This window comes from Quercus robur, chromosome 3, assembly GCF_932294415.1.
Source record: "Quercus robur chromosome 3, dhQueRobu3.1, whole genome shotgun sequence".
Lineage (NCBI taxonomy): Eukaryota > Viridiplantae > Streptophyta > Magnoliopsida > Fagales > Fagaceae > Quercus > Quercus robur.
In genome coordinates, this window is record NC_065536.1 from 14,529,738 (window position 1) to 14,557,634 (window position 27,897).

The 27,897-nt window shown below is 35.9% G+C and overlaps 1 protein-coding gene across 1 annotated transcript in view; it reads left to right on the forward strand.

Annotated features, from left to right (window-relative positions):
* Window positions 1-14,006: 14,006 nt before the first annotated feature.
* Window positions 14,007-27,897, forward strand: part of LOC126717210 (uncharacterized) — a 116,700-nt gene continuing 102,809 nt past the window's right edge. The window contains exon 1 of the mRNA XM_050418661.1: window positions 14,007-14,024. The gene's annotated coding sequence lies outside the window, so the exon portion shown is untranslated. The remainder of the gene's footprint in view (window positions 14,025-27,897) is intronic.

The following is a 27,897-nucleotide window of genomic DNA, read 5'->3' on the forward strand; positions in this document are numbered from 1 at the left end:
GTGTTTTAACCTTTAAGAACACATATATTATTTTTTTATCATAAAAAAAACACAGATATTAATATTACACATGAAATAATAATGAATTCAATAATTGAAATGGTTGAAAAAAAAATTAAACCAAAACCTCAATTCATTAATGAAAAAATATCAAAATTTTTTAACTTTTAAAAAAATGGAGTTAAGTAAATATAGACTTACATAGAAATGTGGATGAATGGATTCTCTTCTATCCAATTTCATGTTTGACAGTAAATTTTGCTTTTAATTAAAGAATATAGATTACATGGAACAAAGCACCAAACAAAAGCCATAAAAAATTAAATCCATTATAAAATATTGATGTCAACAACAAATAATCATGTAATAAGAAATTAAAAAAAATACAAATATATTGCTTGTTATATTGACTTCTAAAAAAAAAACACTAAAAGGTGTGATCAAACATATAATTTGAACCTATTTATAAAACTTGTTGATAAAAATCATATTATATATAATAAAAAGGCAACAAATACACAAAATCTATTCAATTTGATGAAAGGAAAAAAAAAATTACCTGCAAGGTTGTAGGTAGGGTAGAGAGGAGAAAGGAAGAATATAGCAAATAATTGTAAAGTATGTAGCAGAAATAATGAAACACCAAAAAACTCTGTGTATATATATGTGTATATATAGTGAGAATTTTAGGTTGTGAAGAAGATGATATGAATAAAAAGAAGTAGTTTAGGTGAAACTTAAATTCTCTCTTTTTTATTTAAATTCTATCCTTTGATAATTCTATTCTATTCAAAAAGTAGTAGTTTATGATATATATATATATATATATATTTTAGGATAAAGTCATGCTTTGCCGAGAGAGAGAGAGAGAGAGAGAGAGAGAGAGAGAGAGAGAGAGAGAGAGAGAGAGAGAGAGAGAGAGAGAGAGAGAGAGTGCGTTGTTAATCTTTGTTTAAAAAGAAAAAAAAAAGTGGCGGGTGGGACTGAATATTAATACTGTAAAATGCAAATTGTTTTTTTTTTTCCTTTTACATTTTTTTAAAGAAACGTAAGAAAAAAAAAATGCAAATTTGTTCTTTTTTTTTTCTTTTATGTTTTTTTTTATCTCTCTTTTTTTATTTAAATTCTATCCTTAGTTAGTTCTATTTTATTGATTTTAGGTTTTGTTGATAACATTTTAAATAGACATAACTGTTATAGTTGTAAATGAAATACTATTTTCTTCCATTACTTGATTTGTTATATTTATCCAAAAAATATGTATATATCTATTCTTGAATATAGCAAATAATTGTAAAGTATGTAGTAGAAATAATGAAACACAAAAAAACTCTGTGTATATATAGTGGGAATTTTAGATTGTGAAGAAGATGATATGAACAAAAAGAAATAGTTTAGGTGAAACTTAAATTCTCTCCTTTTTATTTAAATTTTATCCTTTGGTAATTCTATTCTGTTGAAAAAGTAGTAGTTTATGTGATATATATATATATATATATATATATATTTTAGGATAAAGTCTTGGCCAGGAAAAAGGCATGCTTTGCCGAAATAGATAGAGAGAGTCCGAGTATGGTAGTGAGACTGTGTTGTTAATCTTTGTTTAAAAAAAAAAAAAAAAAAAAAAAGAGGTGGCGGGTGGGACTGAATATTAATACTGTAAAATGCAAATTGTATCTTTTTTTTTTTTTTCCTTTTACATTTTTTAAAGAAACTTAAGAAAAAAAATGCAAATTTGTTCCTTTTTTTTTTCTTTTACGTTTTTTTTATCTCTGTTTTTTATTTAAATTCTATCCTTAGTTAGTTCTATTTTATTGATTTTAGGTTTTGTTGATAATATTTTAGATAGACATAACTGTTATAGTTGTAAATGAAATACTACTTTATTCTGATTTGTCATATTTATCCAAAAAATATGTATATATCTATTCCTAAAATCTAAAAATTTATTAAAATTTATGCAATTTGGTGAAGCCACGTGGCGCAATCACGGCGTCTAAGCCCAACTTTTATTATATATAATATGATTTAAAAAATTTTAACTTCTCTTTAATAACATGCATGCTAACGTTGGTTTGTTAATTAAAGTTTTTTTTTTAAAAAAAATAATAATACTTGGTTCCCTAATTCTTTTATCTCTCTTAGGTTCACGTATGCACAAACTGTTTGGATTGCATTGAGGAGTCATTGGAATGGACATGTAAAATAGTAGGGTTAGACATGTAAAATTATCAATTTAAAGAGTCCTAAATTTTAGATAAATTTGACAAAACATTACCTACAAAATAGGAACACTTCTACTAACCCACTTATTCTAACACATGTTTCTAATATTATATTCTTAAAAAAAAAAACCTCACGTTGAGTAAAAAAAAAAAACACAACTAAATAGTAAAATTTCTAATATTTTATTCTTAGAAAAAACCTCACGTTCAGTTAAAAAAAAAAAAAAAAAAAACCCTTAATTTAATAAACTTATCTTTATCTCTAAATCATAAGAAATGGTTTAAAATCTTAAATTGATAAAAATTGAAAACAAAAAACCTAATGAAAAAAGCCACGTTGTATCAAAAAAATTATCTACCACGTTTCTATTTTGAAAAAAAAAAAAAAAAAACCTTAACACGTTTGAATTCCACTCCCACATTTTACTCCTAACAAATTGTTTGAATTCCACTCTCCCATGTTTTACTCCTAAGAAACTGGTTTACTTTCAAATTTAAAAATTTTAACTTCTCTTTAACTTCTTTTGCTTATCCAGTTTTTATTTTATTTTATTTAAGTTTCATGTTATATCCTCCTTCCTTTTCATCTTCTTCTTCTTCTGGATATATCAAAAAAAAAAAAAAAAACCGAATAGAATATTATTGCACTGGAATAACAAAAGACTTCATTACTTGACTTCCAAGATTATCTGGATAAGTATATAAGAAAATATTATTCTTTTACTTATAATGTTTTTTAGTTTTCTATTTCTTACATTCAATTGATGCTTTAAAATATTGTATCTATTTTTGCTCTCAACGTGTCTTCTCTTGAGTTCCATTCATTGTTATCCAATTTTTAATGCCTCGGGTTGCAACCATTGTCATACAGAATATATGGTGAGTAGGGTTTCTTTTTTATTTATGTTGTAATAAATTTATTTTAGAATTTTTTTGAACAAAAATTTAAATGGATTTAATCTCAATTGCAAGCTAGGCAAGACCACGTGTGATGCTGTTAGCAAACTGTGGAACCCAATATGCAGAGCATTCCTCAAAATCCCATTAATTCTTTGATTTCATAAGAAAATCAATGGAACTCAATGGATGGTTGTGCCACTTGATCATTCCTTTGCTTGCACAATTTATTTGGTTTTATTTCGAATTGAACATTTGCATCTTTGGCCTCTATTCTACAACACCATTTTGTGCTTTGTGTGGAGCCCAGGTCTTACCATTTTTTTTTTCTTGCAGATGTTATGTACATGTGCAAAGAACATGAGGATATTAGCAAGATCCTGCCCTGGCTTTTGATCTAAGAGAGATGTATTTTTTTTAAAGTAAATATTATGTATTGTAAGTAGCTGACTTTTTTTTACCATTTATTCATTTTATTGAGAAACTACCTTTTGATTGTGGACTTAGTAGAGGGCACAAACAAATTTTTGAAATCATTTTGTTTACATTTTACTAACTGAATGGCATATACCATTTTGTTTGATTATTTTCTTTCTTTCATTTTAGAATTCTTTTCATTTTTTATGTTGCATTAAATTCTTCATTTTTTATTTTTTATATTATTCCCTTTTTATTTTTTTATTTTTTGTCATTTGAGAGTGCAAGTTAGCTAAGAGTGATATAGATAATTTTGAGTATATTTTAGTAACCATTAAATTTGATTATCCAAACATTTTAGTAGGGAGATTGTGAAAAAGAAAAATATAAGGCGGATCAAAATTTTAGTAACAAATAAATTTTATGAAGCTTTAAAAAAAAAATTCCAAACAAAATGACTACAAACATATCAAAAGAAAAAACATTTTAGGTGGGTTTGTGGGAGACATGTAACGACAGAATAGGAAACCCACACATAATGTAGGAGAGAGGTTTCATGAGAATCTCTCATAAGATAATTTTCCTCTTTTCTTATTTATTCATTACATATAACCTTACAAAATTTATTAGTAAAAAACTAGCCTCTGAGCACGCGCTCAAGCGCGTGCTCAGAGGCTCTTCTATTTTTTGGGTAAGGGTTAATTTAGAACATTTATTATAATTTGGGATTATTACATTTTCTAATCACAAAAAAAACCTAGGGGTGTGATGAGTGTCATGTGTGGAGAAATAATTTTCCAATCACACCCCTAGATATTTATGTGATGAAAAATTATTGTGATTGGAAAATTATTTCTCCACACATGACACTCATTACATCCCTAGGTTTTTTTTTTTTTTTTTTTTTGTGATTGAAAAATGTAATAATTCCAAAGTATAATAAATGCTCTAAATTAATCTTTTCCCAAAAAATAGAAGAGCCTCTGAGCACGCTCTATTAAAACTCCTACATTTTAAAACCACAAACTCACGTACGCTTTGCAGTTTCTATCTCACTTTCTCTCTCTCATTTTTTTTTTCAAATTGAAGACATTTAGTTTAGCTCTACATCCTCCTTTCTTTTTCTTCAGATTAAAGACATTTACTGTCAGAGGCTTCAACAAATTTTCAGGTTCTATTTTTTGCAAGTTCCTCTTTATTTTCTTTTCTTTTTAAAAAGTGTTGATAACACGTGTTTTAAGTATTCATAATGTAAAAAATGTGTTTGGTACCATATTTCAAATAACATGTTTCAGTGTGTGGAAAAGTATAATTATGTGTTTGGTATGTGTGTGTATTTTTTTTAAACTGACACAGTAAATATAATCTTTTTTTTTTTGAGGAGAGAGAAACTCCTTCTCTCTTTTCTTTTCTCCCCTGATCCTTCTCTCTTCACTTTTGTCTTCGTGTAAAAACAAAACCCACTGCGGGGTTAGAAAAATTCTAACTCAAACAATCGCATTGATATGGTCCGGAGAGTACTGCTCACAGGTATGGATCAGAAAAGGGAAATATGGATCAGAAAGAAAGTGAACTTCATACACCATTTCCACACGTCTTTTGCTTTTCTTCTTTATATATTTCTACACAACCCACTTTTCCTTCTCTGCCTCTCCCACTCCCATTTTCTAATATAAAGCATGGATTGGGATAAGGTTACCCACTTTCTTTCACAAATTTTTTTTTTTTTTAATTTTAACTATAACTTTTTAACTTTTCTTTAGTATATTTTATTTAACCGTTCAAATTGAAAGTTACTTTTTAAATTTTCAATTTTAGTCATTGATTACAATTGCATCGGGTGATATTGCACCTGATGCAATTCACCCACTTTCTTTCACAATTTTTTTACTTTTTAACGTTAATTTTTTAACTTTCCTTTATTATATTTTATTTCATGGTTGAGATTGAAAGTTACTTTTCTAACTTTCAATCTCAATAACTTTCAATTTCAACCATTTATTACAATTGCATTAGGTGTAATACCCTAGGTATTGCACCTGATGCAATTCACCCACTTTCTTTCACAATTTTTTTTTTTTTTTTTTTTTTACATTTTTAACATTTTAACTTTCCTTTAATATATTTTATTTGATAATTGAGATTGAAAATTACTTTTTCAACTTTTAATTTCAGTCATTAATTACAATTGCATCAGATGCAATACCTAGGGTATTGCACCTGATGCAATTCACCCACTTTCTTTTACAATTTTTTTTTTTACATTTTTAACTTTTTAATTTTCCTTTAATATATTTTATTTAATAGTTGAGATTAAAAATTACTTTTTCAACTTTCAATCTTAGTCATTAATTACAATTGCATCAGGTGCACTTGATCTCAATCCGTCAAAAAGGGATTGAGATCAGGTGCAATTCCTAGGGTATTGCACCTGATGCAATTCACCCACTTTCTTTCACAATTTTTTTTACATTTTTTATCTTTTAACCTTAATTTTTTAACTTTCCTTTAATATATTTTATTTAATGGTTGAGATTGAAAGTTACTTTTTCAACTTTCAATATCAGCCATTAATTACAATTGCATCAGGTGCAATACCCAGGGTACTGCACCTGATGCAATTCACCCACTTTCTTTCACAAATTTTTTTACATTTTTTACTTTTTAACTTTAACTTTTTTACTTTCCTTTAATATATTTTATTTAATCGTTGAGATTGAAAGTTACTTTTTCAACTTTCAATCTTAGCCATTGATTACAATTACATTAGGTGCAATACCTAGGGTATTGCACCTGATCTCAATTCTTTACCACCTACTTTTGGACTTAATTTCCGGAACAATCAATGCTAACACTTCGTCTCCATGTTTTAAGGGGGGATGATAACAAAGAGAATGTTTTGCAAAAAAAGAAAAAAGAAATGTTACGCCCATTAAAAATGATTTAGTGTGAGTTTAATTAATAAAAAATTGGTATAAATTGACGAAAGGATTGAAAATATTAATGAAGTGATAAGTTAACACATTAAACGTATAGTGTGGGTTTATCTATTTTGATACTCACTTTATAATACACTCAACATCAAAGATTTTATTTTAACATTTAACACATTAAAATAATATAAATAACAAAATAAAATAATATATCTAATACAATAAACAACAACCACAACCATTAACACATTAAAATACTATTTTTTTATCACCCCACATTAAAAAATTATTTTTTTGTTTTGAGTTTTAAGCTACAGTGAGCTGCTATCTCTAGCAGCTCACTGTAGTTCAAACTTAAATTATTGTAACTTTGCCTTCTTTGCTGTAGAAGTTGTTTTTAGGGTATTGGTTGCTAAATTGACCTTTTAGTGAATTTAGCAACATTATTGAAGGCTCTTACTGTTACCTCAAAAAAAAAAAAAAAAAAAAAAAAAAACAAAAACAAAACAAAACAAAAGGGCAGCTCATTGTAGTTCAAACTTAAATTATTGTAACTTTGCCTTCTTTGCTGTAGAAGTTGTTTTTAGGGTATTGGTTTTTAAATTGACTTTTTAGTGAATTTAGCAACATTATTGAAGGCTCTTACTGTTGCCTCAAAAAATAAAAAAACAAAACAAAAGGGAATTAGATAATTACTGGTTTCTTCTTGGACAAGTTGTATAGTACTCACTTTTTTACTACTTTACCTTCTGCCAACACTCTCTCCATGTTTTTTAAAGGGGGGTGATAACAAAGAGAATGTTTTGCTAAAAAAAAAAGAAAAAAGAAATGTTACGCCTGTTAAAATGATTTAGCATGGGTTTAACTAATAAAAAATTGGTATGAATCAACGAAATGACTGAAAATGTTAATGAAGTGATAAGTTAACACATTAAAGGTATAGTGTGGGTTTATCTATTTTAATAGATCACTTTATAATACACCTAACATCAAATATTATATTTTAACATTTAACATATTAAAATAATATAAATAATATAATAAAATAATAAAATAATATATCCAACACAATAAACAACAATTATAATCATCAACACATTAAAATACTATTTTTTTAACACCCCACATTAAAAAATTATTTTTTGTTTTGAGTTTTAAGCTGCAGTGAACTGCTATCTTTAGCAACTCACTATAGCTCAAACTTAAATTATTATGGGCCTCTTTGTTAGTGTTGTTTAAACAACAATTTTTGTTATTTAAACAACACAATACATGTTTCCATAATACTTTTGAGCCCGTTTGGTTGGGCGGTTTGATTGGGTAAACGCGCGTTTTTTAATGAAAACGATGATTATAAGTTGTTTGGCTAGACGATTTATAAGGAAATGTGTTTTTACAAATCGCCAAAAATGCGCGTTATCAATTCACAGTATCGGTCAACTTTTTTCAAAACGCAAATTTAAATTGATATCACGTTCTCCTATGCTATATATATGTAAATTAAAACTCCTATGTATAGCATAGGGTATATATAGCATAGGGTATAAATCTTGTGGGTAATGAGGGTATATATAGCATAGGTAGAGAGTTTCACGAGTCACTTGCAGGTTAGTCAAGTCGCGAAGTGACTTGCAAAATACAGCCTGACACTTGACTCTTCAGCTTCCAACATATGCTTCTCATGTGACCTTTTGTAGGTCGTCTTTTCGCGAGTCCATCGCAAGCAAGTCGTGAACTTCACTGTCTTGAGCAATCTTCACCAACTTAATATTAAACTCATTGAAAGTTCAATTAATGTACAAAACACTAATGAATGTTTAGACCCCCAATTATAAAATTACCAATACAAGCTTATAATCAAACAGTATATGTGTGGAATATGAAATATAAGCAATAACTAGATTGGTAAAACACTCTAAACTATAATTAATTACAAACACAGCAACAATTAAAAGGTAAAGAGTAAGGGAAGAGAGATGCAAACACAATGATAACATGGCGATGTGTTATCGAAGAGGAAACTGAAGAACTCGGCGAAAAACTTCTTCGCCGCCCTCCAAGCGATAAATGATCTAAAGAATATAATTGGGATAAATAAATAGCAGAAGACCCTCCAAGCCTAATCTACCCAGTGCACCTAAGCCCTCCAAGCTTCTTGCTCCAACAAGGTTACACTGAACCTTGTCTTCTTTAGCTTCCTAGATCCCGTAATAAGCCCATTGCATCAACCAAGTAAATTGGTCCATTCTGAACTACTTCCCAAGCATCAAAATACCTCCTCACTGATATGGGTAAGGTGAGATAAAGATTTGGCAAAATGTACCTCTCAAGGATATTTCAATGGAGATGGTGAAAATAGAGGAATTTGGAGAATCAAACGATGAAGATTGTGGATAAGTCAATCTTGTTTTCCTCTAGGGTTTCTTTCTCAACATTCTCTCTGGATGTTCTCTACATTTCGTGGGTATAAGGGTATTTATAGTAATGCATATGAGGAATGCGAAAAGTCAGTTTTCATCCAAACAAGGCATTCTAGCGACTCAACCTCGTGACTGGAACGAGTCTCAAGTCTATAGTGACTCTTCACCTCCCCTACATGCTTCACACGTGTGCCACTTTGGTGACTTGCCAGTCGCGAGTCAATCACGAGATCTAGTCGCAAGACTCTTTTGATTGCACACATCTTGAGTTTTCTTCACACTTTCTCACACACAACCCTTACATAAATCCTACCTAAATACAGGGTATTTAATTGCTAAATTACAAGCAAATTTGGCACGGAATAAAGCCAACACATGATTGAATAAATTCAACCTTACACCCATTACAATAAATCCCACAAAATATAAGGAAATAAATTAATGTAATTATAACACTTTTTGTCATGGAATAAAGCCAACATAAATGTTATGTGAAAAACAATAACTTAACAATGATAATATTTTTTCTAGTTTTTTATAAGACAGAACATGTGGTTATCTTTGTTGTGTGATGATTTTTATTGAGTATACGTGATTTTCTTAATATTTTGCACTCATTAACTCACTTGGAACAAAGATTAAAAAACTTAAGTGGAGACATGATGCAAATTTAAGTGGATAATTATAGTGTGGTCCTCACATAAATTTAGAGACATGGTGCAAAATTGGATTCTAATTGAACTTTCTCTGAGTTTTGCCTATATATATATATATATATATAAGGTAACAGGACGAAGGCTTCCATCCTTATTTTTTGTTTATTTATTTATTGTTCACGTAAGTGTTTAGAACTCTTCGGGTACTTAACTACACTTCCATATGCATGTAATCTTCCATTTAATATATATTAGGCAATTACAACGATGAATCTCTTATAAGTGATCCTAATATGCTGCTAAAAATATTTAAATCAAGGACTTCATAAATTTCAAGAGGATTGGAAAACTTTTGCACCAATTCTTTGAGATTTTTCAGCTTAAATTGGAAGTATAGTATAACTCTCACGTATGTAGCTGTATACTCAATCTTTTTAAGTTATATGCGATTATGCTCCCCATACATATGTTTTGGCAAGATATACATGTAAACTTTAACTTGAATGTATTAATTTATCAATATAGTATTAGGTGAAATTAACCTTGAAGATGCTCAATGCCAATGAGAAAAAGTTAGGGTGTGTTAGGTAGAGAAGATTTTTTTTAAAAATATATATATATATATATATATATATATATAAAAGAAGAAGAAGAAGAAGAAGAAGAAAATGAGGAGGGAAAACTTTTTAGAGTGTGTTTGGTCGGGAGGAGGAGAGGGGAAAAAGATGCTAGGACCTGCGTGTTTTTTTCTTAAGCCCACCATAAAGTTTTCTCCCCAAAATAGGGAGAAAATGGGTAGGGAGAAATTTGAGAGGTAAATGACAAAATTACCCATGTGTAGTGCACATGGGTTTTGTCAAGTTCCACCCCCCCCTTTTTTAATTTTTTTAAAGCTTTTGCTTTACTAGGTGTGCCTCTTGTTTTATTTATTTATTATTTTTTTAAACTTTCTTGTGACATTTTTATTTATCTCTATATATTAAGAGGATTTAGAATGTTAGTTATTACTATTTCAACTTACAAAAATAACCCTAATTTAATTAACTTATCCGTATTCCTAAAAATAAGAAATAGAGTTAAAAGCGTAAATCGACAAAAATTAATAACGAAAAAGTGAAAACATAAAAACTCTCCACAATCCCCACCTTCTCCTAAAAAAAACCATCCCATCTTCTAAAAATAAACACCCTACGGTTTTCTATTAAAAAAAAAAAAAAAAAAAAAAAAAAAAAAAAAAACCTATCCCAAGTTCTGTTAAAAAAAATTACCTCACCTTCTTAAAAAATAAAAATAAAAACCCACCCACGGTTTCCTATAAATATAAATATATATATATATATATATAACTGCTACATATCACATCAAAAAAAAAAAAAAAACTAAACAAGTTTCAATGTTATTTTGGTGTTCATTTTTTAGAGTTAGCCTTATGATACTTTTGGCTATATTAGTGGTTCTAAACCTGTAATTTTTGTGGGAAAATAAGTATAAATCTCAAATTGAAATAAGTGAAAATCTATAATACCAATCAAAAAAAAAAAAAAAAAAAAAGACTCATCACAGGCACGGAGTGCATGTGATGAGGCTAGTATATATATATATATATATATATATAATTTCCAGGGATGTTGCCTTTATTTATTTATTTTTGGGGCTATGGTGTGGTGCTTTGTTTTGTTTGTCTTCTTTTTTCTTTTTTTTAACTAGACATGATTTTTATTTTTTAATAAATTTAGGTGATTGCTTTTTTTTTTTTTGGTTGCTTGTCACCTTTTGTTTTAATTGGGCATCATTTTTTTTTATCAAGGGTATATGAATAAATTTATACAAACTCACTTTTCCACTCCCAACCAAACAAAAAAAAGAAAAACTAAATTTTTTTCTATTTTTCCACTTTTCCACATTTCCAACCATTAGGACACTTAGTATTATAAGTTATGACATCAATAATATCAATCCAGCCGCAACAATAATAAGGAATGATGTGAACTCCAACGCTACTCTTTGTAGCGAATTAATGTGAGCTCAAATTGCATTTAAATAGTATTGTGGACTCAATAGACATTTTATGTATATGTATTTTTTTCAAATATAAAAAAAAAAAAAAAAAAAAAAAAAAAAAACTATCTTTGTCCTCTCCCTGCCTATTGAAATCTCAAATTTATTTGACCTACTGTATAGGTACCCAATTCTTTTGTTCAAAGTTTGTATTTATCTCAATTCTCAAGAATGGATAATTTATTTTTTGTACACACCTAACTTGCAATGAAATATTTAATTTTGAGCTAATGAATTTTAGTTAGTTTAATGAGAAATGATATGTTCACAACAAATCTTAAGTAGTGGGTTGTTATTGGTTGTTATGGGTGGGTAAAAAAATAATTTAAGTTGTAAATTTAAATTGAAACCAATAACAATTTACCACCTATGATTTGTTTTGAAAATGTTGTGGAACTAACACTCCTAATTCAATTGGTAAAATATCTTATTCTGGAATAAAAGATTTGTGATTCAAATTTGCCTACATCAAAAATTAATTGGTATTTTGACATGATGATTAAGGTGCGGTTTGGATACAAGTCCACGTCCACGATTTGGCACTATTGTGCATTTTTAGTTTTTTTTTTTTTTTTTTTCTTTTTCCCTGGACGCGTCTGGCACTGTTCATTGTCCATGAACAGTGATTTTAGGCTTATGAACAGTAAAAAACAGAGTGAACAGTAATTTTTCACACATTAAAAAATTATTTTGCTACAATGTTTTCAGTTTCAGCAAAAAGAAGTTGTATCCAAACGGACCCTAAGTATAATTATTATGGAGTGTGCATTTGGCTCAAAATTAAAAAGTCATCTTATTTTACTATTCAGCTTATTTTTGCTACTATTCATGAGCCACACTGCACTTTTTAATACTATTTATGAGTTACACTGTACTATTTCAGTTAACTTTTTACCTTTACATACTGTACTTTTAGCAAAAAATTTTCAGTTTCAGCAAAATAAGTGAATCCTAAACAGACTTGAAGTACGTTCAAATTCTATTATTCCTATTTCCTATTAAAAAACATAAAGTCGATGTGCAAGAAAAGAAACTCTATTTTGTTGAGGTCCAATTAAGGAGACTTTTCCTACTCTACTTTCCCTCATTTCTCTTGTTCTCTAAATTAATTTTCGCAGCAGCTTTTGTGTCGTCACTCTTCATCCTCTCATGTTGGTTTTATTTTGCTCCACTTCTCAAAAAATAGAAAGAAAAAAAAAAATTATAGTTTGGTTGCAGTCATCCTCTTCCTCTTAGTTTGGTTTTGCTTTGCTCCAGTTCTTTAAGAAAAAAAAAATTATAGTAAAGAGTGAGATTTTCGTTGCAGTTTTACTTTTTTGTGTTAGTATCCTATTCCTATCATTTTAGTTTTCCTTTGCTCCACTTCTCCAAAAAAATACAAAAAAAGAGTTAAAAAGTATTTTAAGCTTCTCACTGCTTGCTCTCATTTATTATAGCAACCATCCTTGGTCTGCTAAGTCAAAGGAGTAGAAGAAAAACCTGATCAAATTGTAGTGTGAAGGAGATAGGTACTTCCTTTTACTTTCTTACTTTTATTTTGTCCTTGCTTCTTTTTCTTCGCTTATGCTATTCTTTCAATATTCCTCAATTTGATTTTTTGTTGCACTCTGTTTCTCTGATTTAAACCCCCCCCCCCTTTTTTTTTTTTTTTTTTAAGTTTCATTTTAGTTTGCTCAACTTATCAAGACTTGTAACAAAGGAAAAAGAAGAAGGTGTCACTAAGTGTTCACGTTTACTGATACTCAGCATAGAAAGGAAAACGAATTGCTCAGGAATAGTTTGATGTCCTAACGAGAGAGGTACCTTCTTATTTCTTTTTTCTCATTGGTCCTTCGACATCGTTCTTGCTTTATTGTGGTCGTAAATTTTTTATTTTATTTTTGGCTGAGTAATTGTGGTCATTTGTACAAAATCTTGAACTATGCTTTTGAAAATCTTGCAAATTCCCCATCAAACATCACTTCATAGACAATGAACTTCTATGCTATTAATTTTTTTTGGAGAGAAGGAATTGAGGATTAAAAATCAGATTCTCAAGATAAACAAGGTAGTTCCACTGCACAATAAAATTGTGCCATTTTCCTCATCAAAACAGACACATAAGTTCCCCCCCCCCCCCCCCCCCCCCCCTCTCGTAATCAAACTAGTGAGAAATTGATCAAAGTAGATACCTACTGCCAAACGTTAATCATTCATTGCTATTTGCTTCCCACCTTAGTACTAGAAACCAAAAAAAACAAACTCCCTAAAATAAAATAATCAAACATCATTTTATTTTATTTTAGATTAACTTGGTTTTTTTATTTTTATTTTTTAAATTTAATTGTCAGCTTTCATCTTTCCTTTGTATGCCCGCGTGAAGAGTGAAGACAGTAGAAGACTAATTATCTTTCATTAATTAATATTCCAAAGACACAGGTATGTCATTACATAGGCATCTTTTGTCCTTCAATTTGATTACACTTCCATGGTTATCATCGTTTTTTATTGGGCTTTTCTTTGCCTCTACTCTCAAGACAGCAGCCCAACCCAGAAAAGCCTACGTTTTCAATTTAGCTAATCACTTTTCAAAACATTCATATCTGATTCTTCATCCTTTACTTTGTTCCATTGAAATATTATTATTTATTTATTTTTAATATTTCTTTCAGTTTTCAAAACATCAATTTTTTTTACTGAAACACGAAAAAAGAGCAACATAATTGTTTGAGGAATGATTTTTATTATTTATTGAACCATAAAACATTAATTTATTTGTTTTTATTATTTCTCTCGCTTATTTATTTATTTATTTTTATTTCCCTAAATTGATCACTTACCTTGTTTTAGGGAGATGAGAATGAGGATGAGAATGCTTATAAGAGTTTAGACTTGATCCAGCCAACTTGCATCCCGTTCTTCAATATATTTTTTTAAAAATATTTTCCCTATAAAGTTTGTCAATTATCTTGATGGATTGGATTGTCAAATGCAAAATACTGAATCATAGATTTATTAGTTTGGTGAGTGATGACATGAGAAATCTGACCAAGAATATGATTCTATGATTAAATTTAAGTGAAATGAAGTGAGTTGAGTTGGTATGTTCAAGTTAATTCAATTGGTAAAATATTTTATGCTTCAATAAGAGGTATGATATTCAAACCTAGCTACACTAAAAATTAATTAGTGTTTTAGCATTGATGATGTACAAAATCGTCAATGAGCTAATCGTCTACACGCGCACCAATTAGGGTACCTGAAAAAGAAGTGAACAAAGAACCTATAGAGAGCACCGGTAGGGTGCCGACCAAAAATCCTCCGAAAGTTAAGTTAGTGATTGGAAAACCTCTGAGAACTTGACAGTATGAGAGCTAGAGATATTCACAAACCTTGAAGAGGAGGAGGTGTGGTGCTTATATAGCAGTGTAGAGTTGACCAAGATCCCTTGAACGTAGGAGCTTCCCTTGTGGAGAAGATTTGGAGTTAAGGCTCCGGGATCTTAGGTTTTTCCTTTCCATATAGGGAAGATGTGCACGTGTAGTGGGGTCTTTGAACATGATGTGCAAGTTATTTCCATGTTAGGACTCATGAGTGGAGAGCGCACAAAAGGCATGTGGGCTTAGTGTACCCAACCAACGGTATGGTCCTTCATTCGTCGATATGTGAGTGAAGGGTTTGATGTAAGGCAATCGTCGGGCACATGCATGAGCTACCTAACGGGTTTTCAAGGAGCGTGGGACATCAACTCATCAGGACTTAATTTTACATGGGGAAAGACCTCTCGACAGGTCCATGAATGGTTGGTCCATTGGTGTGTACATTTAGCTTGACGAATTGAAGACAAAGTGATCCAACCGAAGGGCCAAGGTGTCCACTAAGACTTTCTTAGATGAAAATACCCCTATCAACTGCCCCCTACTCCGTTGTTCGTCGGGATAACCGACGGGCCGAGGAGTCTGAGGAATATTTTAGTCATTAATTACTCTGTGTAGAGGTTTGTGCCACCTATAAGGGCAAAATTTTCTTTTAAAAAGGCTAGGTGACACATGGCGATCCTTGATTGGGCAATTCGAGTTGTAGCATCGTTTCGTTTCTCATGCTTCTTTGTTCTATAAATATTTCAATCCCTTTCTTAGCCTTTCACTTTCCATTTTTTACTTTCAAGCGCTTAATCCAGAGCTTTTTTCTTACATTAGTCTCATTAGTTCATTGCCTCAAGGAGGATTGTCGCTTTTATTCATTTGTCGCTTTCTCCCCCATAGTAGCTACAATGTAAGTTCCCCTTCTTTCCTTGTTGTTTTATTGTTCCGTATTTTTGTTTTGATAAGTAGTCATCAGTCCTATGTTTGGGAGTTGAGTGAGTAGAATCTTAATTTCCATTCATCGCTTGTAGTTGAGGGAATATCAGGAAGTAGTGAAGCGACAAGTGAATGTTCATCATCCGTCCGTTTGGAATCGAGCGATGAAGAGGCCTTTCTATCGGGATATGAGTATGTGTTAGATGAGCCATCCGGCTCTGAGAGGGATTCGTCAGCAGATTCACCCCTTAAGGATGAGGTGGAAACCAATCTGCTGGAATGAGTTCACAGAAAAATTGTCCTCCTCGACATCTAGTTAGTCAATAACTTTCTAGTAAGCATGACGAACGAGGTCTTTAATAGACTTAGGCCTCATTTTCAAATCCCCGATTCCCGAAGATGTCCCCATCAGAAAAGCTGATTAAGGGGAGAAATGCTATACGAGGGAGTCATACGAGGTTGGCTTTTATGAGGCAGCTTTTATTGTTAGGTTGAGGTTGCCTTTTAGCTACCTCTATTATTAGTTAGTGGATTATATGGATGTATTTGTCTGTCAAATAGCTCCCATGCTTGGAGAATCTTCATATGCATCGAGGTGTTATAAGGCCAACTAAGTGAGGGATGCTGATCCCTAACCCTTGAGGAGTTCTTCTATTGCTATAGGCCATACGAGATAGCACAGTCAAAGGGTTTTTATAACTTTGTGTGTTGTTGGGCTACATTGAGGTTAGTGTTTGACATGCCCAAATCCAACTATTAGTGGAAGAGTAGGTTCTTCTTTGTCCAAAGGGTCAACTGGGTGTGTAAGCCCGACGAATGGGATAGTGTGGGTAATTTCTATGATCACGCTTGGGGGATTTTAGACAAGTCTGGTAAGTCGTCGATGTTATTTACCTCAATCCATCGGTTTGTTTACATTTCCACCAAACTTGCTTCTCTTTTTTATGTAGCCAAAGCTTGCTTGACGATTACTTTGGAGCAAATTGACTTTCTTGAGCGGGTGTAGGCCATTCCTTTTGAGTGAAGGTCTTGGAAGAGGCTTGTCACTTTAGACACTCTCCACACTTTTTGTGGTGTACCCAAACCTACCCCTAAAGCCAGACGACTTGACATCTTCTCACGAGTTTGTAAGTGTACCATTCGCTAGTTCTTCATTTAGTTTATATTTTTCATTTAACTTATTTTACCATTGGTTTCAAAAATGGATTTTGGGAAGAACAAGCAAACGGAGATCAAGAAAGCTTCTACTCTCTATGCTAAGTTAGGTGGATCGTTGGTCCCTCCTGTGAAGGTTGGCTAGAAGAGGAAGTAGCCAATGGTCACTGTTCAGACCAGCAAGAAGGTCCAAGGCCCTATCATCCATCCAGACTGAGTGGAGGCAGTTCAGGGTACACCTGAGCTTCCTCGCCATGGCGTGGGTAAAGGCTTGATGAGCTTTAAGGGTCCAGTCATCCATCCACCTATCTCCTTGCTGGTGAAGAGTAGAGAGTATGTAGTGGATACAACTCACTCACTTGTCTAGGACACTGATCTCAACGAGTGCTCAGACCATGAGATTGAAGCTTTGGGCGACTCGAGCCTTTTCAACATGATGAGGGTAAGTTGCATTCTCCTACCCTCGTTCCTTATCTTTTTTTTTTGGGTACTTTTTAACGCCTTTTTTTGGCCCGTCCATTTTTAGGACTTGGTGAGGATGAGGGCCCTACAGATAAAGTGGACTGCCAAGGAGGCGTCGATCAAGCGCCTAAGGAAATGTCTGGAGACCGAAGAGGAGACCCTAAAAAGGTTTAAGGAGTCTCTTTAGACCCTAAATACGGAGCTTAACAAGCAAAATGATAAAGTGTAAGGGAGCGCCTGTCAGGTTGAGGAGGTGACAAAGGAGAACTCCAATCTTAAGACCAAATTGATTGCTCTTCGTAAGCATGTGGACAAGGTTAGGGATAAGGCTGTTACAGTGTTACAGACGTCCCGGGCCTATTTTAAAGAGATGGGGATCCAATATGATGACGGCTTTGAGGACTTTCGTAAGCAGGCCATCCTTCTGTTCCTTGGTTTGAATTTCTCCCAAATTTAGATAAACACTTCAGTCCCAATGACCCCTACTGGCGATGATGTCCCTAATGAGGAGGAGATGGACCTTGAAGAGGCAGAATCCATCGGGCCAAAGGGCAAGGGAACCGACGGATCAGGAGAGAAGGAGATTGATAAGCAACCAAACAAGCCAACCGAGCCAACTGACAAACCACATACCTGAGAAACTTTTTTCTTTTTTCTTTAATATCATTATGTAATTTAAAAACAATATGGGTACCCTATTTTGGCACAAGCAACTTTTATCCCTCATCGGGTTTGACATTAGATTTCAGTAATTTTATGATAATTTCTATTTTTGCCTATATCCTTTTTTGAATATTGCATTGTCAGTTATGAATGCTTTATTTACGTCGAACATAGCTTCTTACAAGGATAATGAAGAAATGCTAAGTGTTTATGCCCTTTGGCTTAGGCTATAGCCAAAGCATTCGTCGGGTTCACTTGAAGTGAAGGGGTTCTTTCTCTTGAAGTGTTTATACCCATCAGTCCTGCTTACTCTATAGCTTGAGCATTCGTTGGGACAACTTGAAGTGAGGGTGCTTTTTAATAAAAAAATTAAGCGTTTGTGCTCGTTAGTATTAGATTGGGCCAACAGGTCCCTTAGAGTAGGACTGAGATTTTTTTAGCGATTGGGCACCAGTCGGTGTCCTTAATCGTAGGTCCACCTCGTAGGTAGAACCCAAGATTTTTTAGGTGACTAGGCTCTCATTGGTGTCCTTAGTTGTCGGTCCACCCCGTAGGTAGGACCCATGATTTTTTAAGTAACTAGGCTCCCATCGGTGTCCTTAGTTGTCGGTCCCTCTTGTAGGTAAGACTTGAGATTTTTTAAGTGACTAGGCACCCATCTTGGTGTCCTTAGTTGTTGGTCCACCCTATATGCAGGACTTAAGATTCTTTAAGTGACTAGGCACCCGTAGGTATCCTTAGTCGTCTGTCTACCTTATAGGTAAGACATAAGAGATTTTTCTTTTAAGTGACTAGGCACCTATTGGTGTTCTTAGTCATTGGTCCATCCTATAGGTAGGACTTAATATTTATTGAGCTTTTTATATTGTAGTCAAACAATTCTTCAAGAATAATGCTTCATTAAAAATAAATCTAGCTAAAAAATGTTGACAATCTTCCCCGTTGGGCTTTTGGAATTCACTTAGCAAAAATTTGAAAAATCAAAAAACTCAATAGTCTAAAAGCTAAAAGAAAAGTGGTAACATAGTGTGGGTGCACTACTGATAGTATCTCTTTAGGTGCTCGACGTTTCAAGGGTGATGTAGCCTTTGTCAGTCGAGCATCTCCAAGTGGTAAGTTCCCTTTCTGTAGCAGTTAACAACCCTATAAGGTCTTTCCCAATTGGGGCCTAGCTTGCCCTGTGTAGATCTTTAGTAGTCATCATTACCTTCCTCAAGACAAGGTTTCTAACGCTGAAGTGTCGAGGCTTGACCTTAGTGTTGTAGTGTTTGGCCATAAGGTCCTGGTAGCGAGCCATCCATTGCTCAGTTGTTACTCGAACTTCATCTAGTAGATGTAAGTGTAGGTGTATTCCTTCTTCATTCCTCCCTTTGTCATGATGAGCTATTTTGTAGCTTATCACCCTACTTCTACTGGGATGATGGCCTCACTTCCAAACACGAGGTGGAAGGGTGTCTCATTTGTGGGTGTTCGTGTCATCGTCTTGTATGCCCATAAGACGCTGGGTAATTCATCCAGCCATATCCCCTTAAGTCGAGTCTTGATTATTTTGAGCAAGGATCGATTTTGTAACCTTAAGTTGTCCATTGGCTTGTGAGTGGGCGGGTGAAGAGTAGTGGTTCTTGATCCCCAGCTATTGGTAGAAATCTCTAAATGCTTTTGCTGACGAAAATTGTTAACCAATGTTTAACAATAATTGTTAAATTATGTTTAACAAATATTGTCAAATTATGTTTAACAAGAATTGCTAATTATGTTTAACAAACATTGTCAAATTGTATTTAATAAGAATTGTCAGATTAGTCAAATTCATCAAACATAATTTCACCCATAAGCCTTTTGGCATATGAGTTTTATTGATGTGAGTAGTGCCCATTCAAGATAATGTATCTCTTAATTACAATTTCTTGTTTCAAGGGAAGACCCTTTGATTCCAACCACGTCGTCTTTGTACATAAGTTCATTTATTTTCATGTTTAAGGGGATATGTGTTTTTATTTATTTGTGGTTGCACCTAATAATTTATTTAGGTTGCTTGTGTACCCTTGACAAGGATCAAGCCAATTCATAGTTCTTAATTTGAAGTTTTAGATTTAAAATCCTCAAATATGATTTTGCCCAATATAAATGATGGACATTTAAGTCAAATACTTTGTATTTAATTAGGCATTGACTTAATTTTGTTTTTAGGAAGTCCTGGGGGCAACTATCTCTTCATTCTTCCCGAGAATTGGGCCATCAATAAGTTCCTACCAAAAATGAGTGATAGGGTTTTTAAGGAATTGCGTACCAGTTACCAAATCCCAGACTATATCCCAATCCATCTCCCTAGAAAAAATGAACAATGCTATACAAGGAGGACGATAGATGTCGGTATGTATGACGCTATGTTTGCTACAGGGTTTAGATTACCATTGATGGCTTTGCACCGTCAGTTGGCTGATTTCATGGGATTGTTCGTCAGCCAGATTGCTCCAAATGCCTGGAGGATCTTTATAGATGTTGAGATCCTATGGGGTCGTCTAAGTGGAGGGAACCGTCATCTTTCATTGGACGAGTTCTTCTATTGCTACAGACCCCAACACATTGTCTCTTCTAAAGGGACGTATCATTTTGCCGTTCGAGAGAGGGACTTGAGACTAGTATTCGATATGCCAGATTCTAACAGAAACTGGAAAAGAAGATACTTTTTTGTCAGAGGGACGGATTGGGTGTGTCGTTATGAGGAATGGGAGACGATGCCCCGTGGTTACTTTGACAACACTTGGGCTTTTGTTAAGGACTCAGGTTAATCCCGTCTGCTTTTCTTCCTTTGTTTGCCTGATCCAAGTTTTTAACACCGTCTATTCTCCATGTTTTTAGCTAGCGTTCGTCCTCATATTTTAGAGGAGCAAGAAGACTTTATTTGCCGGGTAATAGAGATTCCTTTGGACGAGCAGAGGTGCCGTGACCTCATAACACTCGACACATTGCATGCTTACTGTGGGGGTTCGAAACAGACGAAGGAAGCTCGGAGACTAGAAAATCTTTCTCGTCCCCGTAAGTAGTCTTTATTTTCCTCATCAGTTTATTCTTTCCGTCTAATCCGCTAATCAATTTTGTAGAAATGGAAGCTGCTAGGCAAAGCGTGAGGGCTGCAGCTACCCGTAAGAAAGAAGAAGAGAAGGCGGCCAAGGGAAAGGATGGGACTTCCTCGTCAACCCCCGAGACCGTCACCAAAGGCTCGGTAAAAAGAAAGAGTGACAGGAAGGATGAGCATTCCCCCAAAAAGGCAGCCATCACTACCGGGGATGCACACCCCAAGAAGAAGTCACCCTCCAAGCCAGTTCATGGTGCGAGAAAGGGGATGATGACTTCCTCTGGTCCCGTCAGTGAAGGGACTCGTTGCTTGCTCACCCACAAGGATTATGCCATCGAGGAAATAGAGTCCCTTATAAAGTCAACGGACATAAATCCCTATGCTCAACTAGGGACGAAGGAATTGGGGGCATCAGCTCTTTTTGACTTAGCCCGGGTAAGCATACTTCCTTGGTAGACCTAACCTTGTTTATTCCTCATTTATTGGCTAATGACCACATCCTTTATAGGCCTTGGTATGTGTTAAGGCACTTCAGGACCGATGTGTCGCTAAGGAGGACGTCGTCACCTGGGTTAGGAAGCATAATACCAATTTGATGGATCAGCAAGGTTAGTACAAGAAGGCCCTCCATTTACTGCACATTGAGTTGAAGGAGATGTAGGAGAAGTTAGGGGTAGCAGATCGTCAGAAGGAGACATTGCAGGAAGAGCTGACGGCCTCGCGCTAGCGAGTGGAAAAGGCTGGGGCCGATGTCGTTCAAGAGTTCAAAGCATCGTAGTCCTTTATTGACTCCTGTGCTGATTACTACGGCACTGGATTTGATGACTACCTCAAACAAACGGAATCTACTTTCCTAGACTTGGACCTATCAGGGATTACTATGGATGCTCTCATGCCGACGACCCCTGCTGGTGATCCCGTCGAAGGTGATGGCGATGATTCCATTATGTCGGACCTTCCATCCAAAGATGACGGCATCGTCTTAGCTCAACCTGCTGCCAATCCTCCCGTCCTTACTTCCAACCTGCCTATTGAAGTCCTGGTCATGGAAAATCCTTCTGCTAAGGATAAAGGTGACGAGACCTCTAAAGATGCTCCTGCTGCTTAGTCTTGTCCCTATTTTTGTAATTAGCATACTTTACCTAATGTGCAGACAATGTTTAAATGCCCCTTTGTTTTTGGGCTTGTATTTGTAAATGATTTACTTTTATTTGTGGTACTTTGTACCCGTTGCTTTTATCTGTTGATGTGTTATGTGTTGAATGCTCAAAATGGATTCATCAGTCTATAATCCCTACTATTTTTGCAAACTCGTCCATTTCATGGATTAATGGTTGATGTCCTTTTTAAGGGTATGATGAGCTCGTCAGTTTATAGGCTCGTCTGTCTTATGGGCAATCAACTTATATTCTCTATAATTTTGAGCTCGTCTATGGACTTTGATTTATTTTATGATCTCATCTGCTCTTATGACGAACTCGCCATTCTTTGTAATTTCGTCAACTTTATAACTTTGTTTACTTGATGAATTCGTCGGCTTTGTAGTCTTGTCCATGTTTAGGACTTGACGAACTCGTCGTTTTTATCATCTCGTCCGTTTGACGAGACCGGCAGCTTTATAACCTCTCGTCCATTTTATGGACTATATTTTTCATCCCTTTGGGATAAGCTTAGGTCACGTAGATTTGGACAATGAGGTCGTCCACTTCTATGGATTTGTCCATAGTTAGTCTTGGTTCTCACTCACTCGAGGGATTTTAATAATGCTTTATCCTCTTGGGATGGACTTAGAGTCGTCCACTTTTTATGGAATTAAGGTTGTCTACTTAAAAACTTGTCCATTCTTTGGACTTTATGAATTTTTTCATCCTTTTTAGACTTTTTGGACTCGAGGTCATCCACTTTTATGAACTTTAAAGTCGTCCACTTTCAACCATGCTTCATCCTTTTAGGATGAGTCCGTCCACCTTATGGACTTAGTGTCGTCCACTTTTTGTGGACTTAAGGTCGTCCACCTTAAGGACTTAGAGTCGTCTACTTTTTGTGGACTTAAGGTCGTCCACTTTAAGGACTTAGAGAGTTGTCCATTTCATGGACTTCATGAATTCTTTTTAGGATGAAACCGTCTACTTTGTGGACTAAAAGTCATCCACTTGTTGTGTGCTAAAAACTTGTAGATAGAAATTCCAACCATTTTTTAATAAACTCCTCTTATTGCCATGCATTTGTGGAGAAAATAGTTCTTAAAAAGAAAAAGTCCTGCCCTTTGGGCTTAAAAATGGTATTGTAGCAAAAATTAAAGTAAATGATAAAACTGAGGAGTATAACTAAATTTAACTACGATGAACTGTAAATAAAAAAGGAGGGGGTTGTTCTACATGTCGTCATCTCTACTGGTAATACTTCCGTAAGTGCTCGGTGTTCCATGGATGCGGCAACTTTCGTCCGTCTAACGTCTCCAGGTGGTAAGTGCCTTTCCTCTGCCATGACGTGATTCGGTAAAGTCCTTCCCAATTGGGGCCGAGCTTCCCTTGGGTAAGGTCTCTAGCGGCGCCCATTACTTTCCTCAGAACGAGATCTCCAAACTGGAAGTCTTTGTGTCAGACCTGGGAGTTGTAATGCTTAACCATGCGGTCCAGGTACTGTGCAAGCCTTTGTTCTGCCGTCGCCCTGATTTCGTCTACTAGATCAAGCTGTAGTCGTATGGCCTCATCGTTCTTACTCTCGTCATGGTTGTGTACCTTGTAGCTTATGAGTCTAACTTCGGCTGGGATGACTGCTTCACTCCCATATGTTAGCCGGAATGGTGTCTCTCCTATGGGCATTCTCGTCGTTGTCCTGTATGCCCATAATACGCATGGCAACTCTTTAGGCCATATAACCTTTGCCCCCTCGAACTGAGTCTGGATAATCTTGAGCAAGGATCGATTCGTGACTTCTACCTGTCTGTTAGCTTGAGGGTGGGCGGGTGAGGAGTAGTGGTTTCTTATCCCTAACTACGAGCAAAAGTCCTGGAAGGAGTCGTTGTCGAATTGCTTCCCATTATCTGAGATTAAGACTCTAGGGATCCCAAACCTACATACGATGCATCTCCAAACGAAATTCCCTATGTTCTTCTCCGTAATGTTGGCCAAGGCTTCAGCTTCAACCCACTTTGTAAAGTAGTCAATGCCCACGACCAGGAATTTCAACTGTCGCACTACTGTAGGGAATAGTCCCATGATGTCTAGTCCCCACTGAGCAAACGGCTATGGGGCCGTCACCGGGGTCAACTCTTCAGTTGGTTGTCTAATGATATTGCTGAACCTTTGGCACTTGTCACAGGTTTTGACATAAGCCTCGGCGTCCTTCTGCGTGGTAGGCCAATAGTACCCTGCTCGCACTAGCTTGTGCACTAATGATCTTGTCCCCGAGTGGTTTTCGCAAACTCCCTCGTGTACCTCTCTCATGACGTAGTCTACCTCTTCAGCACCCAAGCACCTCAGATATGGATGGGAGAAGCCTCTTTTGTACAAGACATCTTTTATCAAGATGAACCGTGTTGCCTGGACTTTCAACTTTCTCGCGGCCTCCCTCCCGTTTGGCAAGACGCCATTCTTCAAATACGAAGCTATCGGTGTGGTCTAGTTACTTTTCGCACCTATCTCCTGCACATCATCAGAATCTATTAATGGGAAAAGCTGAACAAAAGAGAGTACATTATCGAGGGCGATCATATTTTCTGCTGAAGCGGTTTTGGCAAGGCGGTCGGTTTGCTTATTCTTTCCTCTGGGGATTTGGATGATTTTGGCCTTCAAGTCATCTACTCTTTTTCTTACCTGATCCAAATACCTCTTCATCCTTTCGCCCTTGCACTCACAGTCCCCATTCACTTGATTAGCAACGACCTGAGAGCCGTAGTAAATGACTACGCTTGTGGCTCCTGCTGCTTTGGCAAGATTGAGTCCTACTACTAGTGTTTCGTACTCCGTTTCATTGTTGGTGGTGGAGAAGTCGAGACGGACCATACACTCAACCGTGTCCCCTTCGGGTGACAGTAGTACGACGCCAGCCCCCCCGGCCTGTTTGTTGGATGATCTGTTCGTATGTATGCTCCACAGAGGAGACTCTTCTGCCCCCTTGTCCTCATTGCTGGTAAATTCTGCAGTGAAGTCAGCGACGATCTATCCTTTGATGGTGGTTCGTGGGCAATACTGGATGTCAAACTCGCTTAACTCTATGGCCTATAGCACCAATTGACCAGCGACTTCAGGGTTACTCATTGCCCGCCTCAAGGGCTTTTCGGTCAGGACAATCACCGTATGGGCTTGAAAGTACGATTTGAGCTTGCAGGCTACCATAATCAATGCAAAGGCGAGCTTCTCCATGGGCAGGTATCTTTCTTCGACACCGTGAAGTGCCCGGCTGGTGTAATACACGGGCTTTTGCACTCTTTCCTCTTCTCTGGCTGTGCTGACGGCTGCAGGGGAGACGGCCAGGTAGAGAAAAAACTCTTCACCTGGTTGTGAGGGACTTAACAATGACAGGGAAGATAGATAAGCTTTTAATTCCTCGAATGCTTGCTGACACTCGGTAGTCCATTCGAAAGATTTCTTCAACGTGCAAAAGAAGGGTAAACACTTGTCTGTTGCCCTCGACACAAATCTATTTAGAGCTGCTATTTTGCAGTTGAGGCTCTGTACTTCCTTCATATTTCTTGGGGGCACCATCTCCATTATGGCCTGGATCTTGTTCGGGTTAACCTCGATGCCCCTTTGAGACACCATGAATCCTAGGAATTTTCCTGCCATCACTTCGAAGGCGCACTTTCCTGGATTAAGCTTCATGCTGTAAAAGCAAAGGGTGTTGAATGTTTCCTTGAGGTCTTCCAAGTGATCTTCCTCCCTTCGGCTTTTTACTAGCACGTCATCAACGTATACTTGGACATTTCTCCCAATTTGCTGCACGAACATCTTGTTCATCAGCCTCTGATACGTCACACCCGCGTTTTTTAGGCCGAATGGCATCACTTTATAACAGAAGAGGCCTTGGCTAGTCACGAACAAAATTTTTTCTTGATCATCTTCGTGCATTTGGATTTGGTTGTAACCTGAGAAATCGTCCATAAAGCTTAACAGTTGATGCTAAGTCGTAGAGTCTACTAGAACGTCGACCCGCGAGAGAGGATAGCTGTCTTTGGGGCATGCTTTGTTTAGGTCGATGAAATCCACGCACATCCTCCACTTTCCGCTAGCTTTCTTAACCATCACTACGTTTGCCAGCCAATCGGGGTAATAAATCTCCTTAATGAAGCTCGCCTTCTGTAGCTTGCGAACCTTTTCCACTATGGCCTGATCTTGGTCTGGGGCGAATACCCGCTTCTTCTGCCGAATGGGTAGAAAGGAGGGCGATACGTTCAGCGTATGGACCATAACCGAAGGGTCTATTCCTAGCATGTCTTCATAGCTCCAGGCGAATACGTCCCAATTATTTCTGAGAAAAGTTGTGAGTGCTTGGCGAACCGCGGGATTAGTGAGGGTTCCAATTTTGGTTGTTCGGTCAAGATTGGAGTCGTCAAGGAATATCTCTTTAAGCTTCTTTATAGGCTCTATCACCATCCGGTGTTCTTCTATGTTCATGGCTTGGAAATGGTCATACATTTCCATCATGGCCACGAAGTATTCGCGTGCAGCCACCTAATTTCCATGTAACTCTCCCACTCCATAGTCGGTAGGGAACTTAATCATTAGATGATAGGTTGAGGTTACAACCTTCCACAAAGTGAGGGTGGGTCGTCTGAGGATAGCATTGTAGGCGGACGAGCAGTTGACCACTAGGAATGTTACGTCCTTTGTGATCTGTCGAGGGTAATCGCCTACCATTACAGATAATGTGACCACGCCTAGGGGAACACCCTTATTCCTCCAAAACCAATGAGTGGGGCGTTCGTCGGAATCAATCGTTCCTTGTCAATCCTTATCTGCTGGAACGCCGGGTAGTATAGGATATCTATTGAGCTGCCATTGTCGACCAACACCCGGTGCATGTTGTAGTCTCCTACTCGTATGCTGACAACAAGTGCATCGTCATGTGGGTGCTGAAGACGTTGCACATCTTCTTCCGAGAACCCAATAATGGGGCCTTCTCTCCGTGCTATCTTTGGTACGGCTCCTGTCAACTGAACATTCTGGACCATCCTAAGGTAAGTTTTACGAGCCTTTTTGGACGATCCAGTAGCCGCCGTTCCCTCTACAATCATCCTTATGTCCCTTATGGAGGGTCTAGGTCATTCATTATCCCATCGGGGGTGTTTCTCTTGAGGGGGTGGATCTACTCTCTCCTTGCTGACGAAGTTCTGCAATTTCCCTTGTCTGATAAGGGTCTCAATCTACTACTTTAAGTCGTTGCAATCGGCTGTGTCGTGACTATGGTTACGGTGGAAGCGGCAATATTTGTCTCTAGATCGCTTGTTGGGGTCTCCCTTCAGCTTTCCAGGGAATGTCAGCCCCCTCATCCTTAATTTGCATTAGGACTTGATCTATCGCGGCGGTCAATGGAGTGAAGCTTGTGAACCTTCCTCCTAGGGGCTTAGAGCGCCTCTCATCCCTTCAGTCTCCTGTCCTCGCCTTCTTCCATCCTTGGTCTTGCCGTGTGTCTTCCTGTCTCTCCCTTT